At 35.5% G+C, this 13,735-nt stretch overlaps 1 long non-coding RNA gene across 2 annotated transcripts in view; it reads left to right on the top strand.

Moving 5' to 3' along the window:
• LOC125166434 (uncharacterized) overlaps positions 1 to 13,735 on the top strand; it is a 38,473-nt gene that overhangs the window by 6,644 nt on the left and 18,094 nt on the right. Inside the window, exons 3-4 of one of the 2 annotated variants that reach the window (XR_007152452.1) lie at positions 7,366 to 7,490; positions 8,425 to 8,525. This is a non-coding gene — a long non-coding RNA (uncharacterized LOC125166434). Of the gene's footprint in view, positions 1 to 7,299; positions 7,491 to 8,424; positions 8,526 to 13,735 lie in introns of both variants that reach the window. The other variant, XR_007152451.1, reaches the window with a different exon arrangement.

Here is a 13,735-nt window from a genome sequence, read left to right as displayed (position 1 = left end):
GCAAGAAGGAGGTATGTCACAGGACTCCTAGGTTTCTGGTGTGGGCAGCTGAGTAGCTGTGGGTGCCATTTCCTGAGATAAGGAAACTAGGTTTGATGGATTTTGATATATGAAGTATTGATTTTGAGATGTCTGTGGGCTAAGTACATCCTCCCCATCCTCACTTTATAGATAACTACATATTAGGATTGGATTTTATTTAGAAGTCTGGAATTTAGGGGAAAACTTTGGTTTGCATGTTGTCTATAGATTTACTAGTTGATCAATTGTAGATGGTAGTTTAAACTATGGGATTGGATGAGGTCACTGAGATATGCAGAATGATAAAAAGTTTCAACACAGAATCTTGGAGATCATTGTTTGGTAGCTACACAAAAAATACACAGGAAAAAATTCACTATAAATATTAAAGACATGACAAACTGAAAAATATTTTTAACCTATAAAGCAGATAATGGGTTAATATCCTCAATGTATAAAGAGATAAGTCTCTAAGAAAGATAGAGGGGCACCTGGGTAACTTAGTTGGTTAAGCAGCCAACTCTTAACTCTTGATTTTGGCTGAGTACTATCTCTTCTCATTCCAAGAGAATGCTTAGGATTCTCTCTCTCCCTGTCTCTCTGCCCCTACCCTGCTCACTCACTCACTCTCTCTCTCAAAAATAAATAAATAAACATTAAAAAAAAAAGAAAAGAAAAATTGAACAGTTAACAAATACAGTTAACAGAAGAAAAACAACAACAAAAAAAGTATTTGTAAAAGCAAAACTTGGAAGTGAAAGTAAAGAAGTTTGTAAGTTTTCACTATCTATCTCATTGTTATGGAATTACTTTTTTATTTTTTTTTTTAATTTTTTTTTTTCAACGTTTATTTATTTTTGGGACAGAGAGAGACAGAGCATGAATGGGGGAGGGGCAGAGAGAGAGGGAGACACAGAATCGGAAACAGGCTCCAGGCTCTGAGCCATCAGCCCAGAGCCCGACGCGGGGCTCGAACTCACAGACTGCGAGATCGTGACCTGGCTGAAGTCGGACGCTTGACCGACTGCGCCACCCGGGCGCCCCTGGAATTACTTTTTAAAATCAACAATTGAGGTATGCCTGGGTGGCTCAGTTGGTTAAGTGTCTACTTGGGCTCAGATCATGATCTCATGGCTCGGTAATGATCTCATAGTTTGTGGGTTTGAGCCCTGCATTAGGCTCTGCGCTGACAGCTCAGAGCCTGGGGCCTGCTTCACATTCTGTCTCCCCCCTCTCTGCCCTTACCCCGCTTGCAAGCACTCTCTCTCTCTCAAAAATAAACATTAAAAAAAAATCAATAATTGAGGATGTTAAGAGACTGGAGGGTGCTGATGGATGGATGGGTCACACAATTCTTATAAATCTGCTTTTTAAAAACATTTGCTTCTCTTGTTCATAAAGAATTAGATCCCATTTGTTACCATGAGTTTAGTGTTGTGATCATAGTCATAAAACTTGAGAGCTATAGAGAATCCAACTAAATGATCTTAAGGTATCCGAAGATGCAAAACAAACTAGTGATGAAAGTTAGCTACAATCTTAGTGGCAGATGGAAGATTTAAATTATATGTAATTTGAATCTGGGAGTCATGTCTGTAAGATCACCCCTTTTGGGGGGGCTCTGATAATTAACTTCAGTGCCTGGGATGGTAATCCTAACTTGCTTGAGGTGACAGTTTTTACCAGTAAGTCATAGTTTTAACCCCAGGAAGATATAAATGAAATGTAGAATGATTTATTAAATCAAGCATATAGTATTATAGCTTAGGAATGATCTATGTATTTTAAGTTCTTGTAATATTTAAGAAAATTAGGCAAATATCTATTTCAATTAAAAAATCATATTATGAGTATTATGGAAGTAGAACAGATTCATACATATTTTCAACTCTGATTTAAGGTTGTGGAGGTATAAAGGCTTTTTCCCCCCATATGAAGAATTGTTTTGCTTCCATATTCTTGGGCACAGAGTATGTGACTGAACTAAAATTCATTTACAATTAATAATGATTAATATTTACTGAAGAAGTATGAACTCCCCCACCTCCTTTACCAATAAGGATACCTGGAAAAAGGATAAATCCACTTATTTCAGTTGCCTACCTTTTAAAATTGTGTGAACCTGCTGTCTTTAGATGAAATATTAAATACAGAGTTTTAGAATATTGTTTTTAAAATAATAGAGTCATAGAATCATATCAGTTAAAGCATACCTCTTTGTAAAAGCTGCTACCCATTGTCAGAGTGCCCCCTGCAGCTACTGAGTATAAATTCATAACCACCTACGTGTGATAACTCTTTAAATATGACCACTAATAGGGCTCCCGGCTGGCTCAGTCGGAAGAGCATGTGACTCTTGACCTCAGAGTCAGGGCATGAGTTCTACATGTTGGGTGTAGAGATTACTAAAAAAAAAAAAGCTAAATAAACTTGAAAAAAAGTAAATGGTTATGCTGCAGTTTAACAGAGCCCCTCTCAAAAAGTGACACACTTAGAACAGTAAATCCTATACCATATATGGTCTGAAATATACTAAGAATTAGTTAAGTTTTTGTCCTAGCCATTAAAATGTTGATATTTGGGGAACAATATAATAAAAAGGGCTTGTAAATAATAGAGATGGATCTATTGATCCTTTATCAAAAGAAAATTGAAGGGTTTTAATAAAATAAACTTTACATTGAGTAAAAACTTTAAAAAATTATAACTCATGACCTTCTCAGAGACTTTATTGACTTGGGGTGAGCCTTGGCCTAGAAGTTGAGGAGGACAGGGAGCCAGGAATTTATTAGCATTCATTTCTTATTTTTAGTACACAGAAGTAAAATTGAGACCCTCTCTGGTCTCTTGGAGATATGACTGAGAACGTGTGATGAGTTCTCTGTGACAATTGAGCCTCACGCTACATTTCTATTCTTAATATGTAAAACATTATTTCATGTAGTACAAATCTATAGGGAAATGAGGAGAAAAAATACAGCATTCTTTTTTGGCAAAGAAATGCTTATGTGTTTAAAACAAATTAACTTTTTAAGGCAGCTCTGAAGAAGTAATTTATTTTAAATAGGTGAACAGTTTACAGCTCTTGTGGGAACACTTTTTCCTCACTTTTCTTCATCATAGGATTAGACCCTATGTTTTTAATTTAAGTCCTTTAATTTTTGCTGTTAACATTTAATTTACTTGATGACCCTATACTGTTAACTTTTGGCCCTGTGAACTCAGGATGGGATATATAGAGCATACACCTAATTTTAAAGAAACTCTTAAAGAAACATAAGAGGTTTGAAGTATCATGCGTACTAATTTTTTTCCTTTTTAGAGGATGTATTTTATAAACATAGGTTTTTTTTTTAAACCATTAGATGTTTATGCCATTGGCAGAACAACTCAAAGCTCATGTGACTTAACTGCAATATTTTTAATAAACTGCAAAACTACTCATACTATACTATGGCAGATACAAAACTTTTTCCTGACAAGAAATTCTTGTAGCATGTGACTACATCTAATGATCCTCCCATCTATCTTTATACTCCTATTTCCTTTAAAAGGAAAGGAATATAAAACTGAAAGTTCTAAAGTTTAATCCTGTAGATGTGGAAAATGTTAGTACATACAGTTGTTAATTATGATAAAGTTCAAAGCTTCTTCTAAATCACTTGATATAAAAATACTTTGTGAATAACTTTTATTTGCCCTTGAAACTAGACCTGTGGACTTTCTTTTGAAAAATTCCCCCCCCCCACTACAAAATACATGTTCATTAAAGAATATTAAAAAAATCAGGAATGATTTGGAAGGCATTGCTTGTGAAGACCCCTTAACAATATACTACTTTCCTCCCTCCTTTGCCAGTTGACAAAGGAAGGCTCTACATTTGTTTTTTGTGTCTTGGTATTATTGAAGTACAGTCATTTAGCATTATTAAATACTATACTTTGTTTCTCTCCTTCAGGAAAATTGCAGTTTTTTTGTGGAATAGATGGTTCCATCTCTCAGGCATCAGAAAGCAAAGCAGAAAAGATTTGGGGAGGCAGTGGGACCCCTCTGATCCACCTAGGGTATACTATTCTTACTCCAAGAGTAGCTGCAAGGATGCCTTTGCTTTCATCATTTTGGGAGCATAGATAGGGTGATGGTGTCAGTGACAGGATAGGAATAAAAGGAAGCTCAGTTTATAGAGAAAACTCTGTTAGTTTATCTAATTCCTGATTTGGTTTATGTATATAGCTATGTGTGTGGTACATGTTTTAAAGAATTTCTGATGAACTAACAAGGTATAAAATTGTATTTTGTTATTTAAAATTAATATGAATCCTATTATTTATCCAACGGTTTAATATGCAGCTTAATAATTATTATGGTTATCTTTAAGTATGCCATGTTTACCTTATTCAAAAGTGAACAGATAGTAAAGCAATAACTGCTGTGTGATAAACACTTAGGTATAGGAGTATAAACAAGGTTTCTGATCTTGGAATAGTGGAGGCTATTTATGTTTCTGTATAAGCCTTCTTAGTTTGCTAATAAGGTAACATAGTTGTAATTTCATAATTTATTTTATTTTATTTTTTTTTTTAAATTTTTTTTTTTTCAACGTTTATTTATTTTTGGGACAGAGAGAGACAGAGCATGAACGGGGGAGGGGCAGAGAGAGAGGGAGACACAGAATTGGAAACAGGCTCCAGGCTCTGAGCCATCAGCCCAGAGCCCGACGCGGGGCTCGAACTCACGGACCGCGAGATCGTGACCTGGCTGAAGTCGGACGCTTAACCGACTGCGCCACCCAGGCGCCCCATAATTTATTTTATTTTTTGAGAGAGAGACAGAGTATGAGCGGGGGGGAGGGGGTGGGCAGAGAGAGTGGGAGACGCAGAATTTGAAGCAGGCTCCAGGCTCTGAGCTGTCAGCACACAGCCCGATGCGGGGCTCAAAATCACCAAGAGTGAGATCATGACCTGAGCCAAAGTCAGATGCTTAACTGACTGAGCCATCCAGGTGCCCCTGTAATTTCATAATTTAAATACTAGGGGAAATGTTGTAAAATGTGTTCTAATTATTTAAGTAAATGAAAGTAGTTTTGTGTGGTTTTACAGTCATGGGGGGAGATAATGAAATTTTGGACTAGGGAAGTAATGGGATAGAGATGAGGAGGAATCTATAATGACTGCCTGGTTCCTCACTTGGTTGTAGAGTACAACAGTGGTATAATTAACCAGCATAGAGGCAAATGGAGGAAGGCTGGGGATTTTGCTTTATGTGTATGTGTGTATAAGGGCGTGGAATAGAAAACTGGGAAGGGGGAAGGAGATAAGACGTTCAGTGAAGACATATTTAATATGGAAGACTGTCACTGGGATATCCATATAGAGAAGTTCAGTAGGGAGCTCAGCATGTGCATCTGAAGCTTAAGAGAAAGGCTGGGGCTAGAAGTGGAGTCACTAAGAAGTGACCACTCAGAAGTGGATGTTGAAATTTGGGGGGAACTGGATGCCATTCCTCATAGAGACTGAATATAGTGAGAGGAAATGAGAACTAACATTATTAAGTGGGCAGAGTAAGAGAAGGCAGCAAAAAAAATATATTAAGAATAACTAGCAGAAGGATGGAAGGGGACACCAACGGAGCTCAATGTTCTAGAAGCCAATGGGAGAGAGGATTCAGGAAAAAAGGAGTTAGGATTATCAGAATATAAAGACAGGTCAAGTAAATTGAAACAGATCATGGGATTTGGCAATTTTGTCATTAGTAACGTTTGCTAGTATGCTTTCAATACATTCATTGATGGTGGCAGAATTCTGTGTTGGGTTGAAAATTATTTTAAATTGAGAAAAATTACAGCAGATTTATACTATTTCAAGGCTCTTCATTTCTCCTTGAAAACAGAAATAAAGGATCATTGTAGGGAGTAGTTTATAGAATTGAGGAGGAGATTTTACAGTGAAGAGAGTTTAATATTTATAAAATGTGGGGAGAGTCAGCAGACAGAAGAGATTAGAACGAAGGAGGAATAAAGGTAAAGAAAGATCTATAGGAGATTAGGGAATGTGGGATCAGGTGTGCAGTAAAGGAGTTGACCTGGAAGAAAAGGATACTTCCTCTGAGATTAGAAGGAAGGAGGTGAAGATAATTAAATGTATAACTTATAAATGTGGAGCAAGAAGGTTAGGAGGTATGTAGCTTATAGTTTTGATTTTTTTTTTTTTCTGGTAAAGGAGACATAAAAGATAAGGGCATAGGGGAAGTAGCAAGTTGGAGTTGAAATAAAGTGGCATAAAATATATGTCCTAAGGAATGGGAGAGAGAATTAGCCAGGGGCAAGGTTATTAGCAGGAGAGACTGATGTATCTGGGAAACTAAGCTAGATAGGAAAAGATATGAAGCTATGCTGGAGACAGTGGTCTGAAAAAAAGAAAAGGGAATGGTTGAGGAACAGAGGTTAAAATAAGGTAAGAAAGCAAGTGTTTAGAGAGGAAGGGAGTGAAAAAATTGGAATGATAGGTGGTGTGGTCACAGATCAAGAATATTGGAGTCTAAGGTTGTGGAACAATTTCTTGATGATCAGAAGGTTGAAGGTGTGGCTCTGGGTATGGATCACTGAATGAAATGGTTGTAAGCTGGTGGAGTCAGAATTCAAGGTTGTTGTTGGATAGGTTGTCCATATGGACACTGAACTGGCACATCATGGCAGGAAATGCAGGGGAGACAGATACTGAAAGCCAAGTGCCAAAGTCCACTATAAATAAGAGAGAGTGACTGGGCAATAAAGTAATGGGAATGAAACAGAGGAATAAAAAGTTTCCAAGATTGTTCATTATAGCCTTTTTCTCTCTCACAAATTAAGAGTCATGAGGGCAAGGACTATGTCTTACATAATATTGCAAATACTTGTTGATTAATGGATAAACAAATGATGACCTCATCATTTTGAACAAATATTCATGTTGAATTAGTATTTTTGGAAACTTTGGGTTTTTCTTATTACAAGCAGTTGATACTAAAGAATATACAAGATGAGCAAGATGTAGAAAAAAAATTAATAATCCAAACCCAGAAATAACCTGTTAGCCCCTTTTATTAAATTTTCATACCTGTTTGTTGTTTATCCTGGCAATAAATATTCAGCTCTAAAATCCTTTAATGGCTAAGTATTCCACATAAAATAAGGATATACCATAATTTAAGTAGTATCTTATTTGGGGATATTATATGTGTTTTTTTCTCTATTTTTAAAAGGGACAATCTAACAGTTAAATTTTTGCTTTATTTCCTTAGGATGCAGTCTTAGAAGTGGATTTTCTGGTAGGGTCTTCATAGCCAGCTTATTTTTCTTTGTTTTAGGCCTATTTCTAACAGACTTGTTATGTGTATTCTTATTCAATTCTGGATTGGATTCAGAAAATTGGACAGTGTTGCAGGTACTGAATGACGTGTAGGCATGCTGATATCCACAAAAGTAAGAACTGGTAAGTAAAAGTCCTTCACAGGAATAATGATAGGTTTTTTTTTTTTAGCTTATTTATTTATTTTGAGAGAGTGCATGTGTGGGGGGGGAGGGGCAGAGAGAGAGGAAGAGAAAGAATCCCAAGCAGGCTCTGCCCTGTCAGAGCAGAGCCCGACATGGGGCTTGATCCCATAACCCATGAGATCATGACCTAAGCTGAAATCAAGAGTCGGACACTTAACTGACGGAACCACCCAGGCGCCCCAATGATGGGCATTTTAAAAACTTGGAATTAAGTTTACTTTTCATGAGCACAATAAGAAATGATTCATGAGCTGAATAACAGGATATAGTGGTCAATTCAGAAATGCATATTCAAATTAAATAAAAACCTCTATGAATAACCTACATATTTGTTGACAGCATCCAATTTTAGGAGAGGTTTTAATAAATCATGAATAATCAAGTTCACAGCTTCTCAAACTTTTTCATAAAAGTGTGGTTAATAGTAGAGAAAAGTGAATAATTGCCTTAGAATGCTTGATCCCAAACTAGAATTTTCTTCAGTTTCTTGTCTTAAATTTAATATAAAGGTTGCGTTACATACCATAGAAGCCCTATGTTTAGTGTAAATATGCTTATAATTTTTTTTTAAATCTTGGAATATAAAATTGATATCTAAGAAGATGCTCCATGTTTATTCAGTGGCTTTTAACACCCTGGCATAACATAAGTTTCCTTTGTCCTAAACTGGACTTTTAGAGGCAAGGTTCTAGGTTATTTATGGTTGTACAATATGCTCCTCCTTTTCAGTTTTCTCTTTTATAGTTTAGCCCAAGCTCTTTATAGTAGTGTATGGTAGGGAGTAGATTAATTGGTGATTACTCACTTTGAACCTGAGAGTGTTGGAAAGACTGAAAATTCACAGAATGAAAATTTAATATCATATCCAACAGACTACACTTCAAGAATGTTAAAGAAAGTCATTCAGACAGAAAGGAAATGATACCAGATGGAAATACAGATCTACACAGAGGAATGATGAGCACTGGAAAAGGTAACTACATGGCCAAATATGTAAGTTTTTTTTTCCCATTTAATTCTCTTTTAAGATAACAATTTAAACAAAAACAATAGCAATGTATTATGGGATTTATAATATGCATTAGTAAATATATGTCAATAATAGCATAAAGACCAGGAGGAGAAAAATAGAAATATGATATTATAAGGTTCCTTTATTATATGTGAAGTGGTATAAATTTACTTGAAAGTAAATTGTGATAAATTAAATATGTAGACTATAAACCCTAAAGCAACCAGTAGAATAGTAACAAAACAGTTATGGCTAATAAGCCAAAAGGACAAAAAATGGAATCATAAAAAAGTACTCAATCCAGGGGCGCCTGGGTGGCTCAGTTGGTTAAGTGTCCAACTTTGGGTTTCGGGTCAGGTCGTGATCTCACAGTTTGTGAGTTTGAGTCTTGTGTCATGCTTAGTGCTGACAGGATTCTCTCTCTTTCTCTTCCCCTTCCCTGCTTCTCTCTCTCTCTCTCTCTCTCTCAACAGAAATAAACTTAAAAAAAAAAAAGTACTCAATCCAAAAGAAGGCAGAAAAAGGAGAAAAGGAGCAATGAACAGATGGAACACAGAACAAATGGAACAAATAGAAGTTAGCAAGACAAGGGGGTGCCTGGGTTGGTTGAGTGTCTGACTCTTGACCTTGGCTCAGGTCATAATCTCATGGTTCGTGGGATACAGCCCCATGTTGGGCTCTGTGTTGGCAGTGTGTAGCCTGCTTGGAATTCTCTCTCTCTCCCTCTCTCTTTTTCCCTCCCTTGCTCATGCTCTTTCTCTCTCAAAATAAAAAAATAAAACATTAAAAAAAAAAAGAAGAAAATAGCAAAGTGATAGGCTTAAATTTAATTATGTCAGTAATCACACTAAATGTAAATGATCTAAAAATCCCAATCAAAGAGTACAGACTGTCAGGTTGGATAGCAAGAAAGACCCAGCACACTTTATATATAGAGATACAAAAATGTTAAGAATGAAAGGATGGTAAAAGATATACCATGCTGATGCTCACATTAGTCAAAAGAAACTGGTGGAGCTGTATTAACATAGTAAAAACAAAGTAAGATTTCAGAGCAAAGGGTATAACCGGGGTAAAGAAAGTCATTTCATAACAATAAAGAAGTCAGTTAATTAGGAGGATGTGATAATCCTAAATGTTTATGCCCCAAATGATAAAAGGTCCAAAATATGTGAAGCAAAAACTGATAGAACTGTAAGCAGAAACAGACAAATCTATAATTATAGCCAGAGATTTTAATAATTGCTTCAATAATTAAATAATTCCATAATAATTAAATTATTATTATTAAATAATAATCCTCTTAAATAGTTGCTAGGACAAGTTGAAACATAGCAAGGACATAGTAAACTCAACACTAGAACATTCCACAAACAGAAGAATACACGTTCTCTTCAAAAAGAGTACATGAAACATTTACCCAAAGAGACCATATTCTTGGTTAGGGGTTAGCAAAGTATGACTATGGGACCAAATCTAGCTTGGTTTTATATGGCCTATGAACTAAGAATGGTTTTCACATTTTGAAAGGTTTCTTAAAAAATAAAAAATATGTAACAGAAGAGACTGTGTGTGACCCATAAAGCTTAAACTATTTACTGTCTGATCCTTTATAGAAAAAGTTTGCCAGTCTCTGTTTTAGACCATAAAATATGTCTCAATATATTTTAGAGGATTTAAGTCATGCAAACTATGTCCTTTCACCACAATGGAATTAAATTAGAAATCAATAGCAGAAAGCTAACTGGAAAATCCCCAAATATTTGGAAAGTAAATCACATGCTTCTGTGTAACAACCCACTGATTAAAGAAATCCAAGGTGAAATTAGAAAGTATTTTGACCTGAATGAAAATAAAAATACAACGTATCTTAATTTACACCAATGAACTGCCTACATTAAAAAATACAAAAAAATCTCAAAGCAACGACCTAACTTCCACCGTAAGAAACTAGAAAGGAACAAATCAAACACAAAGAAGCCAAAGAAATGAAATAATAAAGATGAAGGTGGAAATTAATGAAATAGAAAACAAAGATTAATTGAGAATATCTAAGGAATCAAAGCCTGGTTGTTTGAGATCAGTAAAATTGATAAACCTTTGGCTAGACTGGTTAGGGGGAAAAAAAATAAGAAGACACTTACCAGGAATACCAATGTCAGAAATGAGAGAGGTGACATCATTACAAATTCTACAGATATTTAGAGGATAATAAAGGAATATTATGAACAACTTTAGGCAAAAAAAAAAAAAAAAAAAAAAAAAAATTAACAACTTAGATGAAATGGCCAAATTCCCTGAAAGACATAAACTACCAAAGCTGACTCAAGAAGAAATATAAAACCCGAATGGTTATATATTTATTTCCCCAAAATTGAACTTTTAGTTTAAAACATTCCTGTAAGAAAAATTCTGGTCCATAGGATTTTATTAGTGAATCCTTACAATATTTAGAGAGAGAAAAAAAAAAAAACCAACCAATTGCTGTAAGCTCTTTCACAAAAGTAAAGAGAAAGGAATGTTTTCAGGCTTATTCTGGAGGCCAGCATTACCCTGATACCCAAGCCACACAAAGACATTACAAGAAAAGAAAACTCTGGACAATTTCCCTCATGAACACAGGTGTAAAAAATTCTAGACAAAATTTTATTAAATCCAACAATATATAAAAAGGATAATATTTTAATTGGGTGGGATTTATTCCAAGAGTATAAGATTGGTTTAACATTCAAAAATCAATCATTGTAACTCACCACATTAATCTAAAAAAGAAAAGCTGATCATCTCAATAGGTGCAGAAAAAACATCTGACAAAATCCAATATTCATTCCCAATTTAAAAACTCAGCAAACTTAGAATGCAAGGGTACTTCTTCAACCACATAAAGTGCATTTATAGAAAACCTACAGATAATCTCATGCCTACCGGTGAAAGACTGCATGCTTTTCCTGTAACTTCAGGACAACAGAGTAATATCTGTTCTTACCACTTTTATTCAACATTGGAGGTTCTACCATGCAATCAGGCAAGAAAAGAAAAAAAAAACATTCGTATTGGAAAGGAAGAAATAAAACTGACATAATCATCCATCTGTTCCACTTGGTGGAATCTACAAAACTTACTAGAACTAATAGGTGAATGTAGCAAAATTGCAGGATACAAGATAAATGTATAATAATTTGTATTTCTACATTCTAGCAACAAACAACTAAAAATGGAAATACAAAAAATATATAGCCTTTACAATAGCATAAAAAATATGAAATACTTAGGAATAAATCTGATAAAAGGCACAAAGGACCTATACACTAAAGACTGCAAATATGGTTAGAGAAAGTAAAGACAACTTAAATAATTGGACAGATTTTCCTGGCTCAGTGGGTTCATATCATTAACATGTCAGCTCTCCTTAAATTGGTATGTAGGTTCAACACTATCCAAATCAAAATCCCAGTAGGTTGAAAGAAAGAAAGGAAGGAAGGAAGAAAGAAACTTACAAGCTGATTCTAAAATTCATATAGAAATGCAAAGATGTAGACTAGCCCAGTTACCTTGATAACAAGAACAAAGTTGGAGGACTGACACTACCTGATTTTAAGACATTAAATATCTACAGTAATCAAAACAGAGTGGTATTAGTGTAAAAATAGACAAATGGATTAATGTAACAGAATGTAGAGTCCAGAAATAGACCCACATATATAAGGACAACAGGTTTTTGACAAAGTGCAAAGGTAATTCAATGAATAAAGAATAGTTTGTTTTCAACAAATTGTGCTTAGAAGAACTGGATATCCATATATAAAAATAGGAACTTTGATTTACATCTCAAACCTTGTATAAATTTACCCCAAATTGATCACAGACCTAAATATAAAGCTTAAAATTACTGTTAAATTTCTGGAAGAGGAGGGTCTGGGTGGCTCAGTTGGTTGAGCATCCAACTTTGGCTCAGATCATGATCTCACAGCTCATGAGTTGGAGCCGCACATCGGGCTCTGTGCTGACAACTCAGGGCCTGGAGCCTGCTTTGGATTCTGTGTCTCCCTCTCTCTTTGCCCCTCCCCTGCTTGCTCTGTCTCTCTCTGTCTCTCAAAATTAAATAAACTTTAAAAAAATTTTTTTTTTTTAATTTCTGGAAGAAAGTATAAGAAAATTTTTGTGACTCTGAGTTAGACAAAGATTTTTTAGATGTGACAATAAAAGTCACAATCTATGAATGAACAAATTGAGAGATTGGACTTAGTCAATTTTTACAAACTTCTATTCTTTAAAATATACTGCTAAAGGGGCACCTGGGTGGCGCAGTCGGTTAAGCGTCCGACTTCAGCCAGGTCACGATCTCACGGTCCGTGAGTTCGAGCCCTGCGTCAGGCTCTGGGCTGATGGCTCGGAGCCTGGAGCCTGTTTGCGATTCTGTGTCTCCCTCTCTCTCTGCCCCTCCCCCGTTCATGCTCTGTCTCTCTCTGTCCCAAAAATAAATAAAAAAACGTTGAAAAAAAAATTAAAAAAAAAAAATAAATAAATAAAATATACTGCTAAAGAAGACAAGCCCCAGCCTGAGAGAAATATTTGCAAAGCATGTAATAAAGAATTTGTATCAAGAATGTAACAAACTCTCAGGGTTCCTGGTTGGTTCAGTTGTACAGTATTTGACTCTTAATCTCGGGGTCATGAGTTCAAGCCCCACGTTGGGCATAGATATCACTTAAAAAATAAATAAAGATAGGGGTGCCTGGGTGGCTCAGTCGGTTGAGTGCCTGACTGCGGCTCAGGTCATGATCTCACGGTCTGTGAGTTTGAGCCCCGCATCAGGGTCTGTGCTGACAGCTCAGAGCCTGGAGGCTGCTTTGCATTCTGTGTTTCCCTCTCTCTCTGCCTCTTCCCTGCTCACACTTTGTCTTGCTCTCTCTCAAAAATAAATAAAAACATTAAAAAAAATTTTTTTTAAATGAAAGAAACTCTCAAACTCTCAAAACTCAACAATGAGAAAACAAGTCTCAAAAAATGGGCAAAGGACTTGGACAGTAACTTCACCAAGCAGATACCCAGATAGCAAATAGGTACATGAAAAGATGTTCCAACTTTATTAACCTCATTAGTCTTAGGGAAACAGAATAAAAACCATGATGGAGAAACTGGATATCCATATACAAAAAATGTATATATAT

This window comes from Prionailurus viverrinus, chromosome A1 (genome assembly GCF_022837055.1).
Source record: "Prionailurus viverrinus isolate Anna chromosome A1, UM_Priviv_1.0, whole genome shotgun sequence".
Taxonomy (NCBI): Eukaryota; Metazoa; Chordata; class Mammalia; order Carnivora; family Felidae; genus Prionailurus; species Prionailurus viverrinus.
The sequence above is the reverse complement of the archived record's forward strand: the minus strand, read 5'-3'. Positions and strand labels throughout refer to the sequence as shown.